Consider the following 24,653-nt stretch of genomic DNA (forward strand, 5'->3'; position numbering starts at 1 on the left):
AAGGATGGAATTTGTTGCTTCTACACCAAGGCATTTGAAGAACAAAGCAAGCTGTGGCATAAAAAGCTATCTCAATTGATTTATAAAGCAATTAATACTCTAGTAAAAAAGAAGTTAGTGAGAGATATGCCAAATATGGAGTTTGCTCAAAATGAAGTCTGTGAAGCTTGTCAAAATGGAAAAATAAAGAAATCAAGTCAGAAGAGTAAAACTGTGAATTCTATAAGTGCACCTTTGCAACTTATTCACATGGACTTATTTGGACCAGTTAATGTCCTGTCAATTTCAAGAAAGAAATATGCACTTGTGATGGTGGATGACTACTCAAGATATACATGGGTAGAATTTATGCATTCTAAAGATGAAACTCCACACATCATAATTGAACACATCAAGAAAATTGAGAAGCAGGCTGAAGATCAGAATTATCTGAAGAGATTGAGAAGTGACAATGGCACATAATTCAGAAATGTAACTTCAATTGAATTCTGCAAAGACAAAGGTACTGTTCAAGAATTTTCTGCAGCTAGGACACCTCAACAGAATGGTGTTGTTGAAAGGAAAAATAGAACATTAGTGGAGGCTTCTAGAACAATGGTGCAAGATGCCAAACTGCCAACAAGTTTTTAGGAAAAAGCTGTCAATACTACATGCTACACTCAAAACAGATATCTCATTAACAAAAATCTTGGCAAATTACTCTACTCAACCTTATCTAAAAGAAAGCCTATTGTGAAGCATCTTCATGTGTTTGGAAGCAAGTGTTATGTTCTAAAGGACAACTCTGAATATGTGAGAAAATTTGGCTCTAAAGTTTTTGAAGCAATTTTTATGGGATATTCATTGGAGAGAACTGCCTACAAAGTCTATATGCTTGAACAAAAGAAAATTATGGAAAGCACAAATGTAACTTTTGATGATGAAAAGTGTCCAGGCTTGGAATGCCTTGATGAAACTGAAGCTGAGACCCTGAAATTTGAAAATCTCAACATTGATAGTGACTCTAAGGATGAAGCTGAAGTCAACACAAATCACAGAATGGATGAAGAGTCAAATGAACAAGTGAATCATGAAAATGGAAGCTCATCTCAAACACCTGAATTTGATAGCACAAACTTAAGGGGAGAAAGAGGAGAAAGTTCTGCAAGTCATGCCAATGGTGAAGAAAATGTAAAAAACTCAAGTCAACAAATTCACACCAGAAAATGGGATATGAGACACAAGAGAATCAATTATTGGTGATCCAACTGTTGGAGTGAGGACTAAAAGTGCAACTTCAAATGAATGTCTTCATGCATGTTTTCTTTCACAAGTTGAGCCTAAAAAGACTAAGGAAGCTCTACTTGATCCTGATTGGATATCTACTATGCAAGAAGAGCTAAATTAGTTTGAAAGAAACAAAGGTTGGGAATTAGTTCATGTATAAAAGAACAGAAGTGTAATTGGAACAAAGTGGGTGTATAGGAACAAAATGGATGAAAATGGAATTGTCAAATAAAGCAAGGTTGGTTGCAAAAGGCTACTCACAGGAAGAAGAAATTGACTATGATGAAACTTTTGCTCCAGTTGCAAGACTTGAAGAAATAAGGATCTTTCTTGCATTTGCTGCCCATTCAAGTTTCAAGGTATATCAAATGGATGTGAAGGGTGCATTCCTTAATGGTGAGTTGGAAGAAGAAGTTTATGTGCAACAACCACCAGGTTTTGAAGATCCAGAATTTCCAGATTTTGTGTATGAGCTACTCAAGGCTCTCTATGGACTAAATCAAGCACCTAGAGCTTGGTATTATACACTGTCAGAATTTTTGCTTAAATATGGATTCACTAGAGGTACAATTGACAAGACTCTCTTCTACAAGCAGCATGGTAATGGTATGATCCTAGTTCAAATCTATGTGGATGATATCATTTTTGGTTCTACTAATGAAAAACTATCAACGATTCTCAAAGCTTATGTAGAGTGAATATGAAATGAGTATGATGGGAGAGCTAAGTTACTTTCTTGGATTTCAAGTCAGTTAAATAAGTGATGGGATCTTCATCAGCCAAACTAAGTATGTCAAGGATTTTAATGAAGAAGTTTTATATGGTTGATTATTCACCCGCATCTACACCTATGTCTACAGCTACTAAGTTTGATGAAGATAAGAAAGGAAAAAGTGTAGACATTTCAGGCTATGGAAGAATGATTGGATCTTTACTGTATTTAACTGCTAGTAGACTAAACATCATATTTGCAACATGTCTATGTGCAAGATTTCAAGACAATCCAAAGGAATCACATTTGATGGATGTGAAGAGAATTTTCAAATACTTAAATGGGATTCCAAACTTGGGATTATGGTATCCTAAGGGAACATGTTTTGAAGCTGTTGGATACACAGATGCAGATTTTGCTGGATGCAGGGTTGATAGAAAGAGCATTAGTGGAATCTGTCAATTTCTTGGACAAAGACTTGTATCCTGGTATAGAAAGAAAAAACAATCTGTGTCAACTTCCACAACTGAGGCTGAATATATAGCTGCTGGAAGTTGTTGTGCTCAAGTGCTTTGGATTAGGAATCAGCTAATAGATTATGGCCTAGTGTTACATAAAATTCCAATTATGTGACAATACTAGTGCTATATCTATTATGGATAATCCAGTTAACCATTCTAGAACAAAGCACATTGATATACGGTACCATTTTTTAGAGAACATGCTGCAAATGGTACCATTGAGCTCATTTTTTTCCAACAGAAAAACAATTAGCTGATATTTTTACTAAACCTTTGGATGAAGCAACTTTCACTAGACTTGTAGGTGAAATTGGAATGCTAAATTTTTCATCCTAAAGGAAAGAACTCAACTAAATTGTTGCAGCAGATTAATTTCTAATGAATCAAAATTAATTTGATTTATTAGAAATTAACTGGAATATGAGTTATAAATATTTCAGAAATCTCTGTATATTTATTTTTCAAAATTCAAAATCTAGCTTGAAAATTTTCAATTATAAGAAAACTGTCTAAATGTTAATTTGCATTTTCAATATGTAAAACTAGCACAAGGCAGAATCAAAGAGTTCAAAAGTATATAGACAACTGAGTTCTCGATAAGTCTAATTGACTTCTCGACAAGTCATTTTGAGACTTCTCGAGTGAGTCCTCGATAAGTCATGTTTCTGACTTCTTAAAGGACTTCTCGACAAGCTTTATTATGACTTCTCGATAAGTCATTATAGAGATCTCGATAAGTGTTAACTTACAGAGTTCTCTACAAGTATAAATTTTTGACTTTTCAATAACTCAAAACTGAGAGAATTTAATTTAATAAATTATTTTGGTAAAATACTTTTTACAAAATCAGTTTGATTTTATTTTGATTTATTCAAATAAAAAAATTGGAAACAATTCAGTCCATTCTGGACAAACTGGGTATTTATTTGAAATCTCGATAAGTAATTTTCTAGTTCTCGATAAAAGTCAGGAAAATGACATATCGATATGTATCTATTCTCTTAATATGACTTCTGGATAAGCAAATCCTAAACGTCCATTTTTAGTTCTCGATAGGTCATTTACTTTTTACTATAAATATCCAGACATCTCGACATACACCTCTTTACGCTTTCGAGATCTCTAGGTGACCTAATTTTTCCAATTCTCAACTACTTTCTCTCGTTTCAAACTCTTTCTCTCTACTTTTTCTTACCCACTCAAATTCAGACTATTTCAATGGTATCAAACACAGTTACAACTTTTATCCCAAATGAGGGCACCAATTACCTAACTTTTACTGATGCAAATCAAGCTCCTGATGCTTTCAAAATTTTTTTGAAGTTTCTTTCTGAAACTTATTTTGCAGGTGCCTTGACAGCAAATCCAGTTATGTACTTGGATGTTCTGGGGGATTTCTGGAACACAACTGTGGTAAGGACTGTGGTGCATGAGAACCATGCTGTATCTATAGTGGTTAATTGCTCCATTAGAGGCCAACAAGTGGAATTTTCTGAAGATGATGTCAATAAAGCTTTGGGCATCCCAACTACAAATTTGGTGGAGGTTCCAATAGTGGATGAGCTAGTTGAGTTCATGGGATTCATCAATTATAGTGAGAGAATCAACCTGGCCAGTCTGAACAAGAAGTTTCTCAGGAGAGAATGGTCTTTCTTGTTTGACTCTATTGTGAGGCCCTTCACATGTAGAAAGACAGGGTATCGCAACATTTCTAATGTTGTCCAGAAGTTGGTGTTCTCAATAACCCACAACAGACACCTCAATGTAGGTCATCTTATCATGGAAGAGCTAAGCACCAGGCTCATTATGCCTTTGACAACAAGAGGTAAACAAATTTTTCTTTCTAGATTTATAATGTCTGCTTTAAATCATATAGTGCATGACATTAATATGCTTAATGGTATAAATAGTACTAAAATAGGCAATTGTAAGCAAGTGTCCAAAGTTTTGCTTGGTTCACTTACTACTAAAAATAAGGTACATGTAAGTCTTAAATTCACTCCATTTATGATTAAGAGATTTAAGACTTACCCTTACCCTATGCCTGATATGAGATCCAATAGTGAACCTAGTACATCTATGGCTCCTATCTCTGTGGAAGTACAAACACAGGACAACCAACATGGGCCTTCCCAAGCTGAGACCATTCCTTCTGTACCAATAAAAGTTAGGAAGCCAACCACTTCATCCTCTCAAAAGGGTGAAGTGAGTAAAAAGAAGAGAAAGCAGGCACCATTAAAAGTAGTTACTGAGAGTGGTGAGGACCAAACAGAAAAAGAGTCACCTTTGGTCAGAAAAACAAAGAAGGTAAAACAAACTAAGTTGACCACTCAAGCCACCTATGCACCCTCCCAACAAGATGTAGTTGTAAAACAGGGACTTAAATAGACTCTAGAGGCATCCTCTCAATAAGGTGTCTCTATTGAACAAAACATTCACCCTAATGCACCCTGTACAGAGTCTGCACCATCACTTGAACAAATTTAAGTGTATGAAAGGAGAAATAAGGAAGGCACACACAAAGAGAGCACATCTCTTGAAGCTCCCTCATTCACTCATGGGGAGTTGCAACTCAACTCTAAAATTCAAACTCTAATCTCACAAATTTCTTCCTCATATAATCAAACTCTTGAATCTGATTCTCAAGAGTTTCCAACTTTAAGTGACATGGTTCAAGAAACTATGCTCACTACCCAGGAACCACATTTAGTTGGTAAGAGGCTTCAAGTCGGGGTAGACCTTGATGAAACCAACACAAACACAGAGGTTTCATCAAATTTTACTGAAGACCCTGTGATAGTTACAAATGCACCTTCATGAATCAACCTTCACAGGTTTTAAGGTTTGAGGGTAGTACTCCTGAGGGGAGCTAACTAAATCCTCTCCAATTCAATTGGAGGTTCCTCTTGTGGGAACAACTCCCCTCAAAACTCTATACGAGATTGCACTCACAATTGAAGCTAGGAGTTTAATTGCCAATGATCCTGCTATAGGGGAGGCAAGTTTAGCACATTCAAGTACAAGCTCACTGTAAAATGAGCAAGGGTTTAAGGCTAGAGTACATGACAGTCTCCTAGTTAACTCACCTCCAATTTCAATGGAGGTTCCCACCACAAGTGGAGAATAACAAACTGTCATAACTACAGCTCAACATGTGAGTCAAACTGTGACATCTGTCACATGTGGTTCAATTGAATCCTTACCTTCCACCTCCAACTCTTCTCAACAACCATCTCACCCAATCCAACAATGGTTAAAAAATGATCAATATCAACCAAGCACTATGGATGATCTTCTATTCGATCAAATTTCAGGTCTTGCTAACATCTCACAGCATTTGCTCACTTCAAACATGATAAATCAAGACTATCAAATAATTCTGCTAAGTTATAATGAAGATGTTGAAAAGCAAAAGCAGAAAGTAGTGAATGAGGCTGAGCAGGATGGCAATGTGGATGCATGGCTTTCTAAAGAGTTTATATTGGAAATGGATCAGGTCTTGGCAAGATTCAGGGAGAAATATGTCACAATTTTGGGGAGTAATGCCAAGGTCCTGACTCCACAAGAAGCTTATGATGCAGTCAATGAAGTCTACAAGGCTCAAATAAAAGCTTTTCACCTATTTGGTAAAGAACTATAATTGACTTTGACTGGTCATCAAGACAAGATCAGGAAGATGGTAAGGGAGAAGATGGATGAAATTATTCCTTCACAAGTCAAGATCCAATCAAGATTTCAACATTTTACTGACCAGATGGCAAGATTTGATCTGACTTCAGTAGATATAAATGTCAAAAATCTCAGACAATCTTTTGTGGCTTTGTATGAGGTGGTTCAACAACACATTGCAAATTTTAATGACACCAAACTCAAGTTGAATCAACTTCATCATAGCAGATATGAGCCTTCAGCTCTTTTTATGGAAGGAATAAAAGAAGTTGTTCAAGCCACCTTTGGCACCTCTCTCCCTTCAAGCTCTCAACAACCCATCTCTATATCAACAAACTTATAGATCCAAGCTCTCCAAAATCAAGTTTCCACTCTGCAATCAACAAATGAGTCTCTAACAACTCAATTCTTCCAAGTCACATCAATGGTAGCAAGTCAATAGGCTGATATCCAGACCTTGGTGGACTCTTACAAGCACCTACAAATGCAAAATTCAGTGTCTTTGGGAGCCATCATGGGTGCACTCAATATTCCCCTTCCTGCACTTCCAGAAGCTGTGAGGCCTGAAATCCCTACACCTCTTATCATGCCTGCCAACAAGACTAAGGGGGAGATAGAGGCTAGGTTATTAAGATCATCTACCCAAGCTGTCCAAACTGCTAACAAAGGCAAATCTCAAGAAGTTGATATTAGAATGGAGAGGCTTATCAAAGCAGCTAAGGGACCTAGTTTGAGCAGTGAATTTGATGAATTGCTCAAGGGCTCTCAGGGCTTCTCTAAACAACAACTTCTTCATATACAAGAAGGCCTTGGACAAGACAATAAATTCTATAAGGGTGATCTTGGTGACTAAGGACAATTTTCAGGAGAGAATGATTGTGGTCAACATAACAAGAAGGGCATCTGAGTTGGACATTCTGATAAATAAAGTCCACATAGTGATTCAAGAAGACACTCTTTTGCTAACGGAATTAAAGAAAACTCAAGTAGCTGCTTTTCCAGAAGCATACATACAACCAAGCAAGGGAGTGGCATACATCTGTCCAACCACCAAACATTACAAAAACTTCCAAATTCCTAAGCAATGTGTCATGGCCAACAAGAAGCTGATTATGACTTTGGAGACAAACTTGAAGACTAAGCAATACAAGACTGTTGAAGATGAAGAAATGATCAAGTTATTAGGGAGATATCTGAGAGATCCTGAAGCCAATTTTCCCAAAACTCAAATCAATAAGGATAACTTGGATGATGATGAGCAGAAGAAAGATGATCAAAAACCTTCTGGCTTAAATCCAAGTCAATCCTCTAAGGCAACTGGCAACAAAAAAGGAGATAAGAAAAGAGATGCTAAAAAGAAAGGAAATGATGAGAAGAAGGAAGAAGAAGGAAGATAGTTCAGAACCATAAAAAAATACCCTACAAATCCAAATCAATGAAACTCAAACCTCTAAGCCAACAAACTCAAACACTTTACCACTTCTAACCTCTAAGTCTAAATTTTTGTACAAACACACTACTAACACCATACTGAAAATACCAATCACCTCAAGTGAAACTTCTATGTTATTCCCAAATAATCTAAAAAAGAATTACAGAAGGGGGGTTGAATATAACTCTGGCTTCTTTTTAATTTCAAGAACTGTTCTTCTATAAATAAATATATATATATATATATATATATATCTGTGTTTGATTTAGCTAGGTGCGGAATGAAAGTAATATTGGAATGAAAGCACAAAGTAAATAAATACAAGTATTTAAAAACTTTCTAGTGGATTGAACTTTTCCACCAGAGATATATATATATTAAGTTGATAACTCTGTGTAACAAAATTGTTTACAGCTGCTTACAAGTTGCGAATGCAAGAACAGAGAAATTCTTAACATATTTTGCCTTATCTATTTCTCTGGTAAAAAGCTTACTAACTTGGATACTATTCAACTTGCTACCCTTGGTTTAAATATCAGCAAGTTACATGATAAAAAGGCAAGATAATAAGATAAACTATATCTAGTCTAACTTCATGCTGCTACACTTCTCTTTCCAGCATCTTTGAATATCATCTGTTTAGCATGGAAATGGAAATGCTTCTTTGTTCTCTAAAACCATCAAACAGGCTGTCACATTCCATTTGCATCTATTCAACGCATGTGCATGTCAAGTCACTATCGACTGCTCTTTTAAATTTGAACATCCATTAGAGTTTAGATTGATCATCCGTTGGAGCTTTGGTTGATCATCCGTCGAGACTTATGTTGATCATCCGTTGGAGCTTTGTGAATCATCCGTTGGGACTATCTTTTTGGCAGTTAACTTTATTTCATTTATACAAGATTACAAGGTATCTAATATTTACAATTCACTATCCTATCTTGCATATAAATCTAGTAGTTAAGATGACTTGAATAATCTACAACATCCAGTTCACTAAGCCATTCAAGTATGCAGAAATGTGCTACTAGTATTATTGTTACATAAGCTACTCTTTCAACGAATGTTGAAAAATGATCATCCATTGAAAGCTATAAATTCACTTAAATAAAATCTACTAAGTGTTTTGTTCAAGTTATCATCATATACACAACATATTCCTAACAATCTCCCCCAATTTATTCTGCAGTTTATTGAAAATTCTCATAAAGAAAGATTTGTAGAGTGTCTTACAGATCATTTTCAAGGTGCTCCTCTAAACTGAGCAAATTAAGATCATTTCCTTGATTGCCTTGGCTTCTTTCCCAGCTTCACATCATTCTCTTCAATCTGGTTTTGGAGTTGTCTGTAAAATTATGATTCTTCATTATTTGTTAGATCCAGCTTTTCTTGTTTTTTTTAAAGTTTCATTGCTTGCAATTCTTAGCTGATCTTCCAGTCTGAAGAATCTTTTAAGGTTCTTTTCATCCTTGAACTCCATTATCCAGAATGGCCTCAAATGCACCCTATCTTTAGTGAAAGGAATAGATAATACTCTTGGAAGTGCATTTGGTCCTCTCCAGCTATTTCTTATCTCCTTAATCTTGTTTAGTACCATTTTCTTGGCTACTATGTTGAATTCAAAGTTTTTCTTGATTGAGGAGAAGACAATCACTAGAGTTGAATAGCCTTCATTAAGAATTCTTTAAAGTGGCCATGTAATTTCTTTACCACCCTTGTACCTGAAGACTAGTCTATCTGGAAGGTGTTTGTAGGCATTAATAGATCTGGCTTCTTCAAGCTCATCCAGATAGAGATTTATGTCTGAAAATTCTTTGATGTCACATATGAAGAGTTGATCTTCTTTGTTGATAGTAGGTTGGGGTTTGGCCACTTGCTTGGATTTGAGCTTGATAGGCTTGACTGTTTTGACCACTTTTTCTTTTGTCTTCCTTTATTTAGCAAAGATGGGGAGGTTTAGATCAGGAAGAGGCAAGCTATCCCAATCTATAGGTTCATCCATTGGAACAACAGGATCACCATGAAAGGTGATGTTGGGATCAACCTTGAATTCAGCCTCCTTCACAGTAGGTAAGGCTGATTTGCTTGCGGTTGTAGATTGGACTAACATGTAGTGTTCCTTGTCTTCATCAAAATTTATCTTCCTCTTTGCATGCATCTTGTATCTAAACTTCCTTTTTATCTGCTTTGGTTCTTCTTTCTTTCCTTCACCCAGATTCTCAGTTGGCAAAATAGTTTCTGTGATTGTAGGCTTCTTAGCTTGGTTCTTGGCTTCCAAAGTAGCTTGCTTTTATTGTTATTTGAGCCTCACTTTTTCCTCTTTCTTAGCCACTGCAAATTATGGATGTCCAGCCACTACACAGATCAGTTTACCATTTTTGTAGATTTTAGCAATCCTTTTCTTTAGCACTGAGTCTCTATGGTCTTTGAAGAAAGCAATGGACCTTCCAAGCAACTTCTTTTCATCTGGCCTAGGTGTTTCATATGATAGGTCTAGTGGATTTTTGTCTGAGGTTTTGGATAATTTCTTTTTGGCTTAAAAATCACACTGGCCTTTGGAGACTTGATTGTTGAGGGTTGACCCCTTTCTAAGTTCCCTAGGCTCATTTCATTTGCTGAAATTTGTCTCAATTGAGAGAAGTGAGAAAAGACCTTGTCCTTCTTTTCAATTGGACCAAACTTCTTTTGAATTCCTTCATCAATCTTCTTCCATTTGTCATGCAGTTCTTTTTCAACTGCTGTAATATCAAGCTTTTTAGATTTCTCATTTGATTTCAACTTAGCAGCTGCTATCTTGATCAGATCATGCTGTCCAAGGCTGGTGGCTTTGGAAAAGTAACTGCTGGAACACTTACTTTACTTACTTGAATTTTGAGCACTTGCTCCCCCTCACTTGTTGACTCCCCTTGGCTAACTAGAATAATAGCTTTCTCCCCCTTTTTGTTAGCATCAAGTTGAGTGGAGGAAGAAGTTTGTGCAACCACCAATTTCTAAAGTAGCTGAGTTTGTTGGGCTTGATGTAGATGTATTGTAGTTATGGAGGCTTCCAGGGTTTTGAGTCTTATGTCCAAGGAGTCCACTTTGCTGGCTAGATTTGAATTTTCCTTAGTTTCCTATTGATGTCAAGCATGGTTGTGTTGGGAAACTTAGTATCTAGTCTGTCAGTAACATCCTTCTTGACTTGATCAATTTTTATCTTCAGCTCAGTGACATTAATATTTTGTTTGAGAGATTGAATTTGATGTAGTTGGAGAGAGTTTAAGCATGCTTGTAGAAGTCTCTTGGTGTTGACATTTGTAGTAGTATGGAGAGCTGTCTGAGTTTGTTGAATGATGTGAGACATAGTGGATTTGAAATGATGCTCATCACATGTCTTGGAAAATACCCAAGATGGCATGTTTGATATTGAGCTAGAGCCTGCTTCTCCCCCTATGTCCATGGAATCTCCTTCATCATCATCTTCATCCCCAAATAGATCCTCAGAACCACCAGTTTCATAATCAAATCATCACTAGCTGTGGGTGGCATGGCTGTGATGGCATCCTTGGCCCTTTGCATAGAAGTAGCAGTGTGCACCAAATTGAGTAGCTTCTCATCCTTCTCATTGCCCTATCCAGCCAAAAGTTGATATGCTGTAACAGGATGAGTAAATGTCTCAGCATCCAAAGAGATAGAATCTATGATAGCTTCATATTCTTACTGAAATAGTCTCTCTTTTTCTACATCACTGACATTCATTGAGTCACTAACAATGGTTTCCATCCTTATCTCTCCTATACCTGCTTTTCTCTCATAGTCTCTCTGTTGTTGCATCAAGGGCTCCCCTTGGCTTCCCACCTTCACACCCTCACCTTCACCTACTAAGGTGAAACTCCCCTTACTTACTTTTGCCAAGCTGTAAGAAATAGCTTGCATGTTTTCACTCTTTTCCTCTCCTTTTGCCTGAGATCAACTTAGCCTCTCACTCAATTCACTTTCCCTCAGTCCTAAGAGTGATTGTACAACTACTATATCATCTGCACTTGTAACATTTGTTGAAGTTTGAAGTTGTGCAGTGATATTCAACGGATGAAGAACATCCGTCGAAATAGTAGTTGAGAGTTTCAACGGATGACTGCTGTTAAGCACATCCGTCGAGATACAATAACTAGTCGATGGATGAACAATATCCATCGAGATAGAAGAAATAATCGAGTTTGGAGTAGAGACTACTGTAGAATCTGTGGTGATTGATTTGAGATTGGGCACAATATTCTCAGTAGAATCTGAAAGAAATGATAAGTGAGCCAACAAATCATTTAAAATATGATGCTCACTTGCTTGGATTTTTGGCTTCTCCATGAGAGTTAGAGATGGAGAATCAATAATTGATGTATGAATCATATCAACATCTAGTGAGTGTGTGGGTGAGTTTGGTATGTTAGATGCTTCAATTATTAAGAATTTTGGCTGTGACTCCACATTTATTGGCGCCACATCAATCTGACTTTGAGAAGGTGCATTACTGAGTCTTTGACTGCAGTAGGCACAGTGTGTGCACCCTGTGTATCCCCAATGGTTTTGGATTTCTTCTTTCTGGCATAAGTTTGGGGTGATCTTGTGTCCCTTAACCTTTTGGCCTGTGCTCTTGGCTGAGAGCTTTGTTTAATAGTCACATCCTTTAGGGAGGATGCAACTAGCAATGAGCTAATGTCCTTATTAATCACTACAGTTTGTTGGGAAATTGCAGTGTGGCTAGGCTGGGATTCACTCACCTCTCCAACCTTATTCTTAGGGCTTCTTTGATGTTCACCCTGTCCCTCACCAGCCTCACTTCCCTTCAAACTCCCCTCTGGGTTTTTAGTGGATTTTACAACTAGATTCTGTTGAGAGAAACTAGAAGGGGCTTTCTTTGACTTGGGTTTTGAAACTTTTAGTTTTGTGGCTTGGGTAGGCACCTGTTTGGTCACTATCACAGGTGCCATGGCTACAGTTATTGGCAAAGAAGAAGGTGGTTGATAAGTAGTAGTAGAGACAGAGATATTTACCTCACTAACCTGAGGTAATTCCATGATTGGCATGTAAACTAGGGGGACCTCACTGTGATGGTCTGCCCTGTTCAAATCAACAATAACCCTTCTTTCTTGAACCCAACAGTTAAGCTTGTTGGTTGGATTCTCAATATAAGATCTTCAGAAATAAAGTTAGCCAATAATATAAAGAATCTAGCATAATATATGTATTTAGACCTTTTCTTAATGCCTCCTAGCTTATAACCTAATTCAAACAAAACATACTCACTAAAGTTATGATACTTATCACTAAGCAGCATATATAACATGTTTACAAGTGAATAAGTCACTGCATCAAAATTACTAATTTTCCCAGAAAATACTTTAATAAAAGAGTCACATAGAAAGCTCCACTCCTTTCTGAGGCCTTTTCTTCTGACATCACCTAGCTTAGTGGGGTAAAAGCATAGCCCATAGAACTGAGCATGGAACTTACATATGTGTCTGTGTGTGGGCTAAGTGTATTATTCTCAGGCAATTGAAAACAAACACGAATTATATAACTGTTTATGCAATAATTTGTACCTTTGAGAGATAAGGTAATGGTTTTGTCACTTGAGTTGTAAACAACAGTGGTCCATACTTCTTCAACCACTTCACAGTAGATAACAGGAGACTCTAGCATAGCATACTTCAGTTTGCAACTTCGAATGAAGTCCATCACTTTGTGGTAATCATTAGAAGCTGCAATCTCCTTGTTTACTAATGCAACGAAGTTGTTCTTTTCATACACAAATCCGGATTGGGACATGATCTTGACCACTGGTGCCATTGCTGAGAATGATAATGGTTTGCAGAGAGAAAACAATTTTGCTTTGGAGAAGAAATAGTTAGGAAATTCCTTTAGAGAGATAAAAGTAAAAAATAGAAATGAAATTTGCTTTTTTACTATCTCAGAAATTAACTGTCAAAAGTAAAAAGTAAAATAAAGTGACTAATCAAATTAACCCAAAATAGCCGTTTAAAAAATAATGAACAACTATCAAAATTCTAAGATTATCCGTTAAATTATACATACAGACTATAAGTAAATTCGACGGATGATGCTTAAAATTAACGACTAAGATTGATTACAATTCAACGGATGATGACAAAGTTACCCAGAGTAATAATTGATATTTCCAAGGATAATAAAATTTAACGGATGTTCATTTTTAATGGATAATGAACATGCATCAAGATATAAATTTTGACTTAGCCAAAATTTACCTTGCTGACAAGAAATATCTGATATTATTCTGGCTGCAAATCAATTTGCTTAGACATCAAAATAGATTATGAGTAGTTAAGTATACCTAGCTCACTTACCAACCTAGTGAAGGTAGATTCATCAAGTGGCTTGGTAAAGATTTCTGCAAGTTGTTTCTCACTTGGAACAAAATGAAGTTCCACAATACCATTCATAACATGCTCTCTAATGAAGTGCTACTTGATGTCAATGTCATTGGTTCTTGAATGTTGAACTGGATTTTCAGTGATGGTAATAACACTTGTTTTATCACAGAAAATAGGAATTTTATTCACCTAAAGACCATAGTCTAACAATTGATTTTTTCATCCATAAAATTTGTGCACATCAACTACCAGCAACAATATATTCAGCTTCAGCTATAAAAATAGAAACTGAATTTTGCTTTTTACTGAACCAGAATACTAGCTTGTTTCCTAGAAATTGACAGGTTCCTGTTGTACTTTTTCTATAAATTTTACAACCTGCATAATCTGCATCTGAATAGCCAGTTAGATAAAAACCAGAATCTCTAGGATACCAAATGCCAAGTTTTGGTGTTCCTTTAAGATATCTGAAAATTCTCTTAATAGCTACTAAATGAGATTTTCTAGGATCAGCTTAAAATCTAGCACAAAGACATGTAGCAAACATTATATCTGGCCTACTAGCTGTTAAATATAAAAATGAGCCAACCATGCCTCTATAGCTTGAAATATCCACAGACTTTTCAGTTTTGTTTAATTCAAGTTTAGTTGCAGTGGCCATGGAAGTTTTTACAGATGTGCAATCTATTAGATTAAACTTCTTTAAAAGATCATAAATATATTTGGTTTGACTAATGAATATTCCATCACTAACTTGCTTAACTTGTAAACCAAGAAAGTAAGTTAGTTCTCCCATCATGCTCATTTCATATTTACTTTGCATCAATTTGGCAAACTTTTTGCAAACTTTTTCATCTATAGAGCCAAATATAATATCGTCTACATAAATTTGAACAAGTATATTATAGCCATTAACATTTCTAAGGAATAAGGTTTTGTCAACAGTACCTCTAGTGAAGTGATTTTCTAAGAGAAACTTTGACAAAGTATCATACCAGGCTCTAGGTGCTTGCTTCAATCCATAAAGTGCTTTCAAAAGAAAGTAGACATATTCTGGAAAATTTGGATCTTCAAAACCAGGAGGCTGACTGACATAGACTTCCTCCTCTAAATCTCCATTTAGAAAGGCACTTTTAACATCCATTTGATAGACTTTGAAATTGGCATGGGCTACAGAGGCCAAGAAAATTCTGATGGCTTTAAGTCTTGCAACAGGAGCAAAGGTTCATCAAAATCAATTCCTTCTTGTTGACAATAGCCCTTAGCAACCAATCTAGCTTTGTTCTTAACAACTATGGCATTTTCATCCATCTTGTTTCTGAATACCCACTTAGTATCAATTGAATTCTTTCCTTTAGGTTTGGGTACCAGCTTTCATACTTTATTCGTTTCAAATTGGTTTAGCTCCTCTTGCATGGCTAAAACCCAATCAGGATCCAACAATGCTTCTTCTACCTTTTTAAGATCTTCCTGAGATAGAAAGCTATAATATAGACATTCATCTTGAGTTGCTTTCCTTGTTTGCACTCTTGAAGCTGCATCACCAATGATCAGTTCAAATGGGTGATCTCTAGTCCATTTTCTCTGTTGAGGTAGATTAGCTCTAGATGAAGACGCATCATTGTTGTCTTGATGTGTGAAAGAGTTTTGATTAAAAAACTCCCCCTGAGTTTGTGGATCTTTGAATTGTAGTTGGGGTCCTTTCTGATTGTGATCTGTATTGGCCCTCCATTTCTATTGATGATTCAACGGATGTTGAATTTTGCCTTTCGACGGATGATGCATATTGTCTTTCAACGGATGATGCACTTTGTCTCTCGACGGATGTTGAATTATGTGCTTCATTGGTTATAGACTTTTCTGCATTGTCCTTAGGTTTTTCTTCTTGATCACTCTCATCATCACTATCATTACAAACCATCTCAACATTATCAAATTTGAGTCTTTCATGGAAATCTCCATCTTGCAGTCCTTCAATCTTTTTATCATCAAACACAACATGTACAGATTCCATAAAAATATTGGTTCTTAGATTGTAGACTCTATATGCTTTTCCAACAGCATATCCAACAAAAATGCCTTCATCTGCTTCGGCATCAAACTTCCCATGCTGATCAGTTTGATTCCTTAAGATATAACATTTACCACCAAATACATGAAGAAAGTTCAGTGTGGCTTCCTATTCTTGAACAATTGGTAGGGTGTCCTACATTTTGCTTGATTGACCAAAGAAATATTCTGAGTGTAGTATGCAGTATTTACAGCTTCAGCCCAAAATTATGTTGGTAACTTTGATTCTTCTAGCATAGTCCTTGCAGCTTTAATAAGAGATCTGTTTTTCCTTTCCACCACACCATTTTGTTGTGGGGTTCTTGCTGCTGAGAATTCATGCATGATCCCATTCTCTTCACAAAATGATATCATCATAGAATTCTTGAACTCAGTTCCATTGTCACTCCTGATTCTTTTTACTTTGAAATCAGGATGATTGTTAACTTTCCTTATGTGATTGATGATGATTTCACTAGCTTCATCTTTGGATTTTAGAAAATATGTCCAAGAGAATTTTGAGAAATCATCCACAATTACTAGGAAATATCTTTTTTTTGAGATGGACAACACATTGACTGGTCCAAACAAATCCATGTGCAACAGTTGTAAAGGTTCTTCAATTGTTGAATCAAGCTTCTTTCTGAATGATGCCTTGATTTGTTTCCCTTTCTGACAGGCATCACACAGTCCATCCTTTGAGAATTCCACTTGAGGAATACCTCTTACCAAATATTTCCTAACCAGCTCATTCATGGTCTTGAAATTAAGTGGGACAGCTTCTTGTGCCATAGCCAACTTTCATCTTGACTGGCCTTGCTGAATAGACAAGTAACAAATTCTGCATTTGATGAGTTGAAATCAGCTAAGTACACATTTCCTTTTCTCACTCTAGTGAGAACCACTTTGTTGCTTCTCTTGTTGGTCACAACACAGGCTTCAGAATTAAATGTTACTGAGTTGCCCTTGTCACAAAGCTGGCGGATGCTCAACAAATTGTGCTTGAGTCAATCCACTAGGGAAACTTCTTCAATGGTGACATTATCTTTTGAAATCAAGCCATATCCCATAGTATAACCCTTGATGTCATCTCCAAAAGTGATACTTGAGCCAGCTCTTTCCTTGAACTCAGTGACCAGGGTAGAATCTCCAGTCATGTGCCTTGAGCACCCACTATCCAAATACCAAAGATTCTTTCTGTTTCCCTGCACACAACAAAATCAAATCAAGTTGAATTTGGTACCCAATTTTCTTTGGGTCCTGTTTTGATAGCCTTTTTCTTAGGTTTCTTGGGTTTGTCTTCATTTGAATTAGGTACTTGAAGTTCATCCTTAGTCAATTGAGTAGAACCCTTAAAACCATTTATCATGGTAGAATTATCATGCACAACTTGATTAACATGGAAATGCATATTCTGTGCAAACATGTTATTCCAGTAAGGCATGCTAAATGGCATCTGTGGCATACTAAATGCAACATAATATGGATTTTGTGCAAATGGCATGTTAGCATAATTCAAATTGTGTGCAGGCATAACATTTACAGGCATTGTAGGCATGCTGGGAAATGAAGGTGGTGCAGACATGGGAGCAGGCAAAGCAAGTTTGCAATTAACAGACAAGTGATTAACACTACCACACTTAACACATATTTTTCTTGGTACATATTTTTCAGGTGTGTAGTTGCTATGTTTGTTAATTCCAAATTTCCCATTTATATTGTTTTTCCTTTTTAACTCTGCTTTCATTTCAATTTTCTCCAACCTGTCATTCAATTGCTTGATAAACAGATGACCTACATTGACTCTTTTGTTCTCTTACACTTGACTTGTTTCTCCTAGAACAAATTTCTTAAAAACTGATCCATATTTTTCATTCAACTTAGCTAGCTTAGCTTTGCTAACTGGCTTACTTACACTCAACGGATGTGGCTCATTGTCTTTCGACGGATAATCCTTTTGATTACTTGACGGATAATTTTCATCATCCGTCGAATCCACATCCGTTGAAAGTCCTTCAACCAGATTGGAATCAGGCTTCTCCTTGTTCTTTTTCCAGGCTGCATCACAAAAAGATTCTATACCTTGAACTTTAGTAATTTGAGCATGGACATCTCTAGATCATTTCCATGCCTTAATTACTTCCTGTTCTCGTTCAAATTGCTTTCTTAAAATCTCCTCTTTTTTTAAGGATTCACTTAGTTCATCCTTAGCAATCTTGCATTCTATTTTCAAATTTTCAAATTCAACAAATTGAGTCTCTAGCACATTGTTTCTTTCACTTAAAAACACATTATTCTCTTTAATTTCATTGTTTTCTTTAGTGAGAGACTTGAGTGTAACACGCAGGTGATATAATTCAGTAGACATGTTATTTATGGCATCATTACACTTAGCTTTAGATAAATGAGCTAGGTTGGTAGTGATTAATTGCTTGATGAACTTTTTTCTGTTTCATCTGATTTGGCCTAAGTGCTAGATTAACATAGCTTGTATCTTCATCCTCTTCCAATTCATCTATAGCCCAGTCATTTTCTTGTGTAATGAAAGCCCTTTCCTTTTGCTTGAGTAACTCAAAGTATTTCTGCTTATAATCAACAGGCTCAAACTTCTTTCAACCAGAATCAGGCTTTCTGCACTCACTAGCAAAATGACCTGCCAAGCCACACTTGAAACACTTGAATTTAGACTTATCAACCATGTTTCTGTTTGACTTAGCTGCTCCAAAATTCTTCTTTAATTTGAGCTTGGAAAATCTCTTGGATAGAAAAGCAAGATGCTCATTTATGTGATCCATGTTATCTTCACTAAGATGGTCTTCATGTTCAACTACTAGCACTTTTCCCTTGCCTTCACAAACTCTAGGGTTTGGTGCAGAATCAACAACTTCAACCTTTATCTCCTTCTCCTTTTCTTGCTCAGCAACTAATGCAATGGACCCTCCCTTCTTTCTTCCTTTCTCCTTCTTCTCATCTTGCTCTATTTCAAGCTTATAGGTTTTTAGGATACTATACAGTCTATCCAAGGTGAACTCCTTGTAATCTTGAGAATTTCTCACTGAGACTGTCATAGGCTTCCATTCCTTTGGCAGAGATCTAAGGAATTTGAGGTTTGAGTCTTTTGTTTGACAGACCCTTTCATGCAGTTTTAGAGCATTCAGCAGTTTTTGGAATCTACTAAAAATGTCAGTGAATGACTCACCTTTTTCACTATGGAAATGCTCATATTGCTGAATCAAGAGTTGCATTTTGTTCTCCCTTACTTACTTAGTTCCATCACATATAACTTGAATTGTATCCCAGACATCCTTAGCAGTCCATAAAACTGAATGTTCATGGTCTTTTTATACTTTTAAACTTGTTCTTTATCTGGATCAGACCATTCTGCTTGTGGATTTGGAACCGATGCTTCATTTCCTGTAGCGGCTCTTATAGGGGCATGTGGACCTTTCTCAATGCAGTCCACATATGCTTCATCTTGAGGAGATGCTGGTGCATCTTCACCTTCCAATGGTGATAGTTGTCTTTGTTCAAAACTAGAATCTTTACTCCAACATCTTTTCTGTTCATCTTGTTAGTTGTTGTGATCTTTACACTCTTTGTTCTTCAAGAGCTTGCTATGATACCAATTGTTATTCCCAAACAATCTAAACAAGAATTACAGAAGGGGGGTTGAATGTAATTCTGGCTTCTTTTCAATTTCAAGAACCGTTCTTCTATAAATATATATTCGTGTTTGATTTAGCTAGGTGCAGAATGAAAGTAATTTTAAAATCAAAGTACAAAGTAAATAAATACAAGTATTTAAAAACTTTATGGTGCATTGTGTTAGGGATTCGGGCATATAAACATAGCGGAAAATAAAAAATTTTGAGTCCCTACCTCAGGATCTATGTATAATGAACGAATGATTATGGAGAATAGGATAATGTACCTTAATAAAGCTTTCCTTCTGAATATGATGAACATTCTAATCTTGACGAACCACAGAAGCTCTCCTTGCGAAAATCTGCTCTCCAAAGATATCCACACGAACGTCTGATCGTCCAACGATCACCGGAGCCGGTACTAGCCGATATGGTTGCCTCCTTCTCTCTCTCTCTAGCCTCTCTTAGATGTAGAACTGTTAGGGTTTTTCTCTAAAAAAAATGTGATGCAACTTCCAACTCAAAAATTACACATTTTAATGCATATATAGGGGAGAGAGAATTAGGGTCTAACCCTAAACCTAATGGGCTTCTAAATAGACCCATTATGTTTTGGGTTTATATTATTATTAAATTCGAATTCTAATATATAATTAATCAAGTCTCACTTAATTAATTTAATAATTAAAATTGATTAATAATAATAAAATATTAAATTCATATTTAAATAATACTCCGTTTAAATGTTCTTTATGTGACCCTTTATGTTATTATTACGTTGGCAATAATTTTATTTTCTAATAATAAAATTATAAATAATGAGTGGCATCTAGTAATACATCATTGCTACCCAAGTAATAATAATTGGTGATTCAATTAAACCTTTCGTGAATAATGTACAATGTAATATAATCCCTTTAGCCTTATATTATAGATCAAACTCGAGGCATGCATTGTGTCATCCTCTGCAAGCATTTTATCCTTCTTTCCTTGATCAATGAGTAAACTATTAAACAAATCACTATTTGAGGACGACCATACATTTTATAGTCTTACTCAATCAAGAGGCCAATAATATCACTCCTTTAATAAATAAGGGCTAAATCCCATCTAGATCATTCTTATTTTTCATATGATTCATAATATACCCACTGTCTACTTTTATGATTACCCGGTCAAGGATAAATTTCAATAGTATCGAAGTATATTAATTCTCATATAGAAATATAATGATTTTAGGTCTAGGGACCAATACATCATTATCACTGAGAGATTAACTTATGACACCTTAAACATGTAGTATCTCACAACGGGTCAATCCAGCACCATGTATTTAATATATGTGCCTGTGTTTTTGACTTTAGTATCACCATACCTATGATCAATGAGATATAATCATCAGTCAACAAACACACTAGTCTCAACGTGTTTATTATCATCCCTTAATAATAATACTTGACTAGGGACCTTTAGAAAAAATAATACTATTCTCATAATCTCATTTCTAAGTCACGTACTTAGAGATATAGATTTACATATCATATTCCAAGGACATTTATTAATCTAACATTTTATCACAGAAAATAAAGGTTTAATAAATTACTAAAAAATAATCCATAGAATCATAATTAATAATCCAAATGTTTCATAATATAAACATAATAGTGTTGTCTCTAGGGCACAAACACTAAAACTCTCTCACTTGCACTGAAGCCAATCACCCATGTATCTAATACCCATGAAACTAGTACGACCTTCGTGCATTTGCTGCGACAAAGCCTTAGTCAGTGGGTCTGCAACATTATCATCAGTATGCACTTTACATATATGTATATCTCTTCTTTCATTAATTTCTCGAAGAAGGTAATATCTCTTAAGTATATGTTTTGCCCGAGAATGGGACCTTGGTTCTTTAGCCTGCGTAATGGCTCCGTTATTATCACAATAAATATCAACTGGATTGTGATCGATGGAACCACACCAAGTCCCGCTATAAATTTCTGTATCCAAACAGCCTCCTTGGCTGCTTCACTGGCAGCAATATACTCAGCTTCCATTGTAGAATCAGCTACTGTCTCTTGCTTTGAACTCTTCCAGCTTACAGCACCTCCATTAAGGCAAAACACAAAAATTGATTGAGATACTGAATCGTCTCTGTCTGTCTAGAAGCTGGCATCAGTGTAACCCTTTATAACCAGCTTTTCATCTCCTCCATACACCAAGAATGAATCTTTAGTCCTCTTCAAGTACTTAAGAATATTCTTGATAGCTGTTCAGTGACCCTCACCAGGATTAGACTTTTATCTGCTCGTCATGCTCAAGGCATATGAAACATAAGGACGAGTACATATCATCGCATACATTATAGATCCAATTGCCGAAGCATATGGAACTTTGCACATACGACCCTTATCATCTAATGATTTAGGGAAGTTGTCTTTTGAGATCAATATCCCATGAGACATTGGGATATATCCTCTTTTTGCCTCTTGCATCCCAAAATGATGTAATACCTTGTCAATGTATGTACTCTGACTTAGGACGATTAATTTCCTTGATCTATCTCTATAGATCTTGATCCCTAATATATAGGTAGCATCGCCTAAGTCCTTCATGGAGAAACTTTTTCCCAACTAAGTCTTAACAGTCTGTAGAGAAGGTGTGTCATTCCCTATTAGTAATATGTCTTCTACATATAGTACTAGGAATGACACATGGCTCCCACTAACCTTCTTGTAAACACATGGTTCATCTTCATTTTGAATAAAGCCAAAGTCTTTGACTGTTTCATCAAAACGATGATTCCATCTCCTTGAGGCTTGCTTCAATCCGTAAATAGATCAAAGCAACTTATAGACCATCTTAGCAAACTTGGGATCGACAAAAACCTCAGGTTGTATCATGTATACATCCTCTTCAAGGCTCCTATTTAAGAAAGCGGTTTTGACATCTATTTTTCAAATCTCATAGTCGTAGTAAGCAGCTATTGCTAGCAAAATCCTGATGGACTTGACCATAGCAACTGGTGAAAAGGTCTCATCATAGTCTATACCATGAATTTATTTGAAACCTTTTGCCACTACTCGCGCTTTATAGGTCTGTACTTTACCATCCATGTCAGTTTTCTTCTTGAAAACCCACTTGCACCCTATAGGTTTTACCCCTTCAGGTGGATCAACTAAAGTCCATACTTTATTTTGATACATGTATTTTATATTACTTGCGAACGCGTATCTTAAAATTATACATTTTTTAGTTCATGGTATGGAATATTAAGACTTCACAATATAATGGGCTTTGTATCCAAAAATACATAATGTTTAAAAAGCCTGTGATAAACCATGATAATGAACAAAGTTGTTCAAAACCTTTGTCATTCTAAATCAATTAGAATTTTACCAAATGTTCAAATTATTCGTTCAAGACTGGTTAATTATGAATTATTTCTCTTGAATGAATAAAGTGAATTTTATCGTATTATTAACATATTATTATTTAATTATTTAGATTTTACAATATAATATGGTTTGGAGAAAATAGAGAATGCAGGGCTGATAGCAAATCAGGTGAAAAGATTGAAAGTGCAAAAGAAGAATTCTTCTGCTAATGTTTTATCAAGACTTAAAAGTCTCATCTCAGATAAGTATTGGACATTTTACCATGATGCATGATGAAAGTGAAAATATAAGACTATATAAATAATGTTGTATGCTACATGTCTGGTCTGATTAATCTTGATTTATGTACACTAGCGTATGTTTATTTATCAGTGTCTTTCTATTTTGGTGAAAAATTAATTAATCTAATTTCTCTTAGAAATCTGATTTGTTATTTCTCTTCAAAATTAAGTTGTCTCTTCGTATTTCCCACTCTCTCTCATTAATACAAAATCTTGGCTTTCCACTCGTCTTTTCACACAAACTCTCATTTCCTCCACTCTAGTCTGTCTTCTCTATATCTAAACACATCTCTAATGGACTTCAGAACTAGCTACACTACGTTTAGAGTCTGTATTAAGGGAATATTATACAATGTGTTAGAGAAACCATTGGATGTTTTTCAGTCCCTGTCCTTCGAACATCAAATGGAAGTTCATTTTCTTGAAATAAACTTTTTCATTCATCAAGAACATCTGAAGGAGAGGGAGAGAGAAAAGGTTGTCCAGTAAGAGAGGATCATTCGGCTGGCTATCCTTATGGAAGTAAGTCGAAAAGAATCCAACAAGAAAAAAACACCCTAGACTAGGATCTTATATTTACTTCTATTGTATTTCTTTTATGTAATTTAATTTTATATCAATTAAAAATCTTCTTTCTTGCGTAGAATTATCAATTGTGTTTGTTTTTTCTTAAATGATACATTATGACCAGTTACAAACATTATGATATCTTGTTTAATCATATGCTTAAATGGTCAAAACTAAGCATGATAAATGAAATTTAATAACTAATGACTGTTAAATTTATGTTATATCCTTGATCAAATCTAATCAGTCACAATTGCTATTTAGGATTTATCTATGCTAATTCCAAATTTATTTTATAATCTAGCATGCCTATTCAAATTACCTATCGAATTTCTCTAAGCAATAACTTGCATTAATCTTTGATATGATAAATTAAATGGTTAAATTCTGATACAATTACTAATTCATTCTTTAAGCATTGTGACAAACATGTTCTTCACCAAAACAAACTTGACAACTAAAACATTATTGTCGTTTCAAAAGAGACTAAACAGTTAATTGTCACTTGTGCTCATCAGAAGTATATAACATTCCCTTAAAAGAGTAACATTAGTAACTACCTTCTAATTTCAATTTGAACCATAAGTGATCATATTACAAAGAAACATTAGCTAGAAAATAGAACTTGTGAGTTGAGTGAAATAAAAAGCCTCTTTGAACCAAAACAGCTGGTACTTAATTACTGAGTACAAACACTAATTTTGAACATCTATACTTGCCTAATG

The sequence above is a fragment of the Apium graveolens genome, chromosome 4 (genome assembly GCF_009905375.1).
Source record: "Apium graveolens cultivar Ventura chromosome 4, ASM990537v1, whole genome shotgun sequence".
Classification (NCBI taxonomy): Eukaryota; Viridiplantae; Streptophyta; class Magnoliopsida; order Apiales; family Apiaceae; genus Apium; species Apium graveolens.